This window comes from Schistocerca gregaria, unplaced genomic scaffold (assembly GCF_023897955.1).
Source record: "Schistocerca gregaria isolate iqSchGreg1 unplaced genomic scaffold, iqSchGreg1.2 ptg000454l, whole genome shotgun sequence".
Taxonomy (NCBI): domain Eukaryota; kingdom Metazoa; phylum Arthropoda; class Insecta; order Orthoptera; family Acrididae; genus Schistocerca; species Schistocerca gregaria.
In genome coordinates this window covers 684,894-691,777 of record NW_026061873.1, presented here as the reverse complement: position 1 = coordinate 691,777, position 6,884 = coordinate 684,894, and positions in this window count along the sequence as shown.

Here is a 6,884-nt window from a genome sequence, read left to right as displayed (position 1 = left end):
CTTTCTCTTATCAGCCAACATCTTGATACGAACATTACGGCCTTATTTGAACATGTGCTTTTATCATCTTATTTCCAGTTTAATGGTGAATTTTATGAGAAGATTGATAGTTAATAAAAATTTGCGGGTTTCCAGCCGCGTCGGGTGGTTAAAATCCCACGGGCTTTCGACCGAGCTCTCCCCGGTCATTCTCAAGTGGTAAGACTGACTGCTGTGTCGTCGTGGCCGCGTCGTTATACAGCCGCACTGCTGGCTGTGACGTCACTGGTGCTCTCTTCCACGCCATATATGATCATGTTTTCATACCGCGTTCATCGCGCCCGTTTTAACATCGCGATAGCCGGGTCCCAGGCTGTGCTGAGTTGCAAACATCCGCCATTGTTGATGGTGTCTTCAGCGTTTTTTATTTCAGTAGCTGCTTTTATGACGCTATCGCAAAATCCCTCCGCTTTCATAACCACAGATGTTTCGTCGAATAGAATTCGGTGTCCATTTTCTAAGGCGTGTTCTTCCACGGCTGATTTTTCTGGATAGCGTAGGTGTAAGCACCTCTCGTGTTCCTTTCCGACGTTGCTCTACCATGCGTACTGTTTGGCCGACGTAGTAACAGCCACACTGACATGGTATCCTGTACACTCCAGGCGTTCTTAGCCCTAGGTAGTCCATCACAGGCCTTATGAGCTGACGAATTTTTGCTGGGGGCCTGAACACCGATGAAATGTTATATCTCTTCAGGAGTCGGCTAATCTTTCCCGACACTGTACCACAGAAAGGCTAAAACACAAGTTTCTTGCTTTCTTCTTCGGTGGTGTTCTCTTCTCTGTTGGTGTGTTTCTTGCGTGTCAAGCCAGATATAGCCTGGACACCTGTCCGTGGCTGTACCCGTTTTCCCGGAAGACGTTTCGGAGGTGGCTCAGTTCTAGTGGCAGATTTGCTGCGCCTGGGACGACTTTAGCACGATGGACGAGGGTATTCAGAACGCCACGTTTTTGTGCCGGATGGTGGTGGCTGAGAGCGTGCAGATACTGATCTGTGTGTGTGTGTGTGTGTGTGTGTGTGTGTGTGTGTGTGTGTCTCCGTTTTCTGTAGACACTGTGGCTGAGGGGCCCCTTGGTTTTCCGTCGAATGAGGACGTGAAGCAAGGGCAATGTACCCTCTGTCTCGACTTACATCTTACACTTGATGTGGCCGTGAATGCTGTTCAGGTGTTCCAAAAATTCACGACCATGGGGCTACATGATGAAAGTGTCATCGACGTAACGCTAAAAGCAACTTGGTTTAGCTGGAGCCGTGTCCAAGGCGAAGTCTTCAAATTTTGCCATAAAAAGTTTGGCTATGGATGGAGCCAGAGGGCTTCCCATAGCCACGCCGTCCAACTGGACGAAATACTGGCCGCCATGTAGGAAGTACGACTATGTCACTGTGTGCTTAAACAGTCCCACAATTGTGCTATCAGATAATTGGAAGAGGAGATCTATACAGTCTTTGACCGGAACACGTGTAAACAGGGAGACCACACCAAAACTAACCATCATATCTCCTTGACTAAGACGCAGTTGTTTAATTCTGTTGAGAAAGTCGACGGTGTTCTTGATGTGATGCACACAACGACCCACATGCGGTGCAAGGAGGCTGGTCAGGTGTTCTGCCAGTCTATAAGTGGGTGACCCAATGGTGTTCACAATGGGACGAAGAGGAGAATCCGGTTGTGGATTTCTGGTAGTCCAGAAAGCGTAGGTGGTCTCGGCGCCTGAGGGAGGATAGTCTTAATAACGCCCTCTTCCAGCATTTACTGTTTTGGAAGCTCTGATGTCTTCCTCATTATTCTTGACGTCGGGTCCCGTGGCAGTTAACGCTATATATCCTCTTCAAGCATTAACTGAATTTTGGCATCGTAGTCAGCTTTATTTACAATGACGGATGCATTGCCCTTGTCGACTGGCAGAAACACGATGAGTGCGTCGTTGCGGAGTGCGTGAAGACCATTGCGTTTAGCCCTAGTCAAGTTAGACCTCGGTGGTTTAGATTTTGAAATGATGCGACACGTTTCGCGATGAATTTCGTCAGCATTCTCACTAGGCATCTTACGGATTGTTTGTTCAACCCCACTTATATCATCACAGACAGGGATGCTCTGAGGCGCTGGTGCGAAGTTAAGACCTTTCTTAAGCGCCGAAATGGCACCCGCATCGACCTCTTTCTTCGTCATATTGATGACAGTTCCTTCTGTTGATTTCCGTTCTGCACCGTGTTGTTGTTAAGAAATCCGCGCGAACTACACTTTCTGTTTCTCTGTGGCCTTCTTTTGCTGTGGTGGCCGCGTCGACCCACTCAAAATCTAATTGTGAGAGTACCTCTGTCAACTGCAGATGTATAGCCAGCAGTTCGCGACCTTTTAAATCCAGCTGCCTCCTAGTGAAGTGTATCGTTTCCCGCAGCAGGGCAGAGCTGGCTGAACTGTAGATTCACCTGGCTGCCGAGGTAAATCGTGGAATCGCGTTCTCATCTTGACAGCGTAGCAGGAAGGCTAGAGAGCTTAACAGGTTAGCCTTCTTCCCAAGCAGGTTCCCTAGGCGCCACGTTCCCCCCCCCCCCCCCCCCCCCCCCGTAGAGGTACGCCATGTATGAATGCGTGGTTTCGTGGCGATATGAATTAATAAGATTTTCTCGGGCTTCCAGCCGCGTCAGGTGGTTATAATCCAACGAACTTTCGACCGAGCTCTCCTCGGCCACATCAAGTTTACGATGGAAGTCGAGACAGATGATGCACTGCCCTTGCTTGACGTACTCGTTCGACGGAAAACCAACGGGCACCTCAGCCACAGTGCCCGCAGGAAACCTACACACACAGATCGGTAACTCAGCCACCACCATCCGGCACAAAAAGTGGCCTTCTGAATACCCTCGTTCATTGTGCTAAAGTCGTCCCAGACGCAGCAAGTCTGCCACTAGAACTGAGCCACCTCCGAAACGTCTTCCGGGAAAACGGTTACAGCCACGGACAGGTATCACAGGCTATATCTGGCGCGACACGCAAAAAAACAAACTAAGAGAGGTGAGAACACCACCGAAGAAGCAAACAAGAAACTTGTGTTTTAGCCTTTCTGTGGTACAGTGTCGGGAAAGATTAGCCGGCTCCTGAAGAGATATAACATTTCATCGGTGTTCAGGTCCCCAGCAAAAGTTCGTCAGCTCATGAGGCCTGTGAAGGACGATCTAGATCATAGAACGCTTCGAGTGTACAAGATACCATGTCAGTGTGGCTGTTACTACGTCAGCCAAACAGTACGCATGGTAGAGCAACGTCGGGAAGGAACACGAGAGGTGCTTACACCTACGCTATCCAGAAAATTCAGCCGTGGAAGAACACGCCTTAGAAAGTGGACATCGAATTCTATTCGACGAAACATGTCGATATGAAGGAGGGATTTTGCGATAGCGTCATAAAAGAAGCTATTGAAATAAAAACCGCTGAAAACACCATCAACAAAGACGGAACCCGACTATCGCGATGTTAAAACGGGCGCGACGGACGCGGAATGAAAACATGACTATATACAGTGTGTTACAAAAAGGGACGCCAAATTTCAGGAAATATTCCTCACACACAAATAAAGAGAAGATGTTATGTGGAGATGTGTCCGGGAACGCTCAATTTCCATGTTAGAGCTCATTTTAGTTACGTCAGTATGTACCCTACTTCCTCTATTCACCTCCAGTTGGCAAAATAGAAGGAAGGTAATGTTGACTTCGATGTTTGTGTTGACATGCGACTCATTTCTCTACAGTACTACCATCAAGCACATTAGTACGTAGCATCAACAGGTTAGTGTTCATCACGAACGTGGTTTTGCAGTCAGTGCAATGTTTACAAATGCGGAGTTGGCAGATGCCCATTTGATGTATGGATTAGCACGGGGTAATAACCGTGGCGAGGTATGTTTGTATCGAGACAGATTTCCAGAACGAAGGTGTCCCGACAGGATGACGTTCGAAGCAATTGATCGGCGTCTTAGGGAGCACGGAACATTCCAGCCTATGACTCGCGACTGGTGAAGACCGAGAACGACGAGGACACCCACAATGGACGAGATAATTCTTCGTGCAGTTGACGATAACCCTAATGTCAGCGTCAGAGAAGTTGCTGCTGTACAAGGTAACGTTGACCACGTCACTGTATGGAGGGTGCTGCGGGAGAACCAGTTAATTCCGTACCATATACAGCGTGTGCAGGCACTATCAGCAGCTGATTGGCCTCTACGGGTACACTTCTGCGAATGGTTCATCCAACAATGTGTCAATCCTCATTTTAGTGCAGATGTTCTCTTTACGGATGAGGCTTCATTCCAACGTGATCAAATTGTAAATTTTCAGAATCAACATGTGTGGGCTGACGAGAATCCGCACGCATTTGTGCAATCACGTCATCACCACAGATTTTCTGTGAACGTTTGGGCAGGCATTATTTGTCGGTGATGTCTTGATTGGGCCCCATGTTCTTCCACCAACGCTCAATGGAGCACGTAAATATGATTTCATACGGGATACCCTACCTGTGCTGCTAGAACATGTGCCTTTACAAGTACGACACAACATGTGGTTCATGCACGATGTAGCTCCTATACATTTCAGTCGAAGGGCTCATGTGCTTCACAACAACAGATTCGGTGACCGATGAACTGGTAGAGGCGGACCAATTCCATGACCTCCACTCTCTACTGACCTCAACCCTCTTGACTTTCATTTATGGGGGCATTTGGAAGCTCTTGTCTACGCAACCCCGGTACCAAACGTAGAGACTCTTCGTGCTCGTATTGTGGACGGCTGTGATACAATACACCATCCTCCAGGGCTGCATCAGCGCATCAGCGATTCCATGCGACGGAGGGTGGATGCATGTATCCTCGCTAACGGAGGACATTTTGAACATTTCCTGTAACAAAGTGTTTGAAGTCACGCTGGTACGTTCTGTTGATGTGTGTTTCCATTCCATGATTAATGTGATTTGAAGAGAAGTAATAAAATGAGCTCTAACATGGAGTTAAGCGTTTCCGGACACATGTCCACATAACATCTTTTCTTTATTTGTGTGAGGAATGTTTCCTGAAAGTTTGCCGTACCTTTTTGCAACACTCTGTTTGTCGAGGAAGAGAGCACCAGTGACGTCACAGCTAGCAGTGCGGCTGTATAACGACGCGGCCACGTCGACACAGCAGTCAGTCTCACCACTTGACAATGACCGGGGAGAGCTCGGTCGGAAGCTCGTGCGATTTTAACCGCTGGAAGCCTGAGAATATTTTATTAATTCATATCGCCGAGAAACCATGCATTCATACAAGATCGATGGTGTTGTCATGGGACGCCCCCTCTACCCTCTGGTAGCTAATTTATTCATGGAAGACTTCGAGGACAAGGCACTGGACTCAGCAAGTTTTAAACCAACGGTCTCCTGGAGGTACGTGGACGACACATTTGTGGTATCGCCGCACGGGATGAATGAATTACATCGATTTCTTGAGCATTAGAATTCCATCCATTCTAGTATCAAATTTACTATGGAAATATAAAAAAACGTCTACCTCCCATTTTTGGATGTTGTCGCTCGCCGTAAAGTTGATGGCACATTAGGACACGCCGTATACCGGAAACCAACGTATACAAATCTATATGTTCATGCCAGTAGCTGCCATCACCCTTCACAGACCGTATGTGTTCTTAAGACCTTAGTGCATAGGGCACACTGTATTTCCGATAAAGACAATTTGCAACAAGAGCTCACATACCTTAAGAGCATTTTTAAATCGAATGGATTTTCTCCGCAACAAATTTGTAGAGCATTCAATGTAAAACCTAGGAAGAAGATAGTAATTCTTTCAAATCTAGTACTTTTTTGCCGATGTGGGTGTATTCTTGAGAAATTCTGTGTTGTGGTGGTCTTTCACCCCCCCCCCCCCCCCCATCCCCCCCAACGAAGACTGCTGCAGCTATACTCTGTGAAGGACGATTTACAGCTTCGTAAAGCGGGTGTGTATCAGATTTGTAGCGGAAATTGTGAGAAATCGTACAGAGATCAAACAACACGCACCGTTCATGAGAGATGTGTAGAGCATCGAAGATACAAACGCTTATTACAGCCAGACAAGTCAGCTGTGGCCGAACATTGTCTTGGTACAGGTCATTCCATGAATTACAGTGATGTGAATATTTTAACATCCATGTCTTCCTTTTGGGAATCTCCCGTCAAGGTATAGAGATTAGAGCAGCTAATAATTTAATAAACAGAGATAATTGTTTTAATTTGGACAAAGCATGGAATCCGGCTCTTGGGGTAATTGAACTGCAGAGAAGTCGTCACGGTGTCACCGCCGCCGCTCATACATCGATAAGCGAATCAAATGTCTGTACGCCTTCGCCACAGGCGGTGCATGTATAAGCGTATTTCTTTGCCGCCGACCAGCATCTCTCACTCTCATGCGCAGTACCGCCGCGGTGGAGCATCTAAGGCCGCGCTTGGCATCTTGTCGTCAGTCTTATGACTCACTCTGAGGATGGCCGGACGATACGCGGCCGAAATATCAGCGGAGGAAATTTTATTTGCGCGGCTGCGTGCCCAAAATTTAATGGACTGTTCATTACGCCGCGAGAAATTGAAAATGGACAGTGGTTATGAAGTTTTTTAAGTGAGAAACTGAGGAAAAATAGGGAGGAAACGTTTATGAAAAAGCACATCGCCGATTCAAAAATGAGCTTGTAATGTCTTCACTTACGTTGTACTATATCCCACAGTATGTCTCGTTTCACCAGCTATCGATGCCCCTTAATAATTACATTGTTTCATCGTATAATGCGGTCAATAATTAAGTTTTGCATGTTAACCATACGGC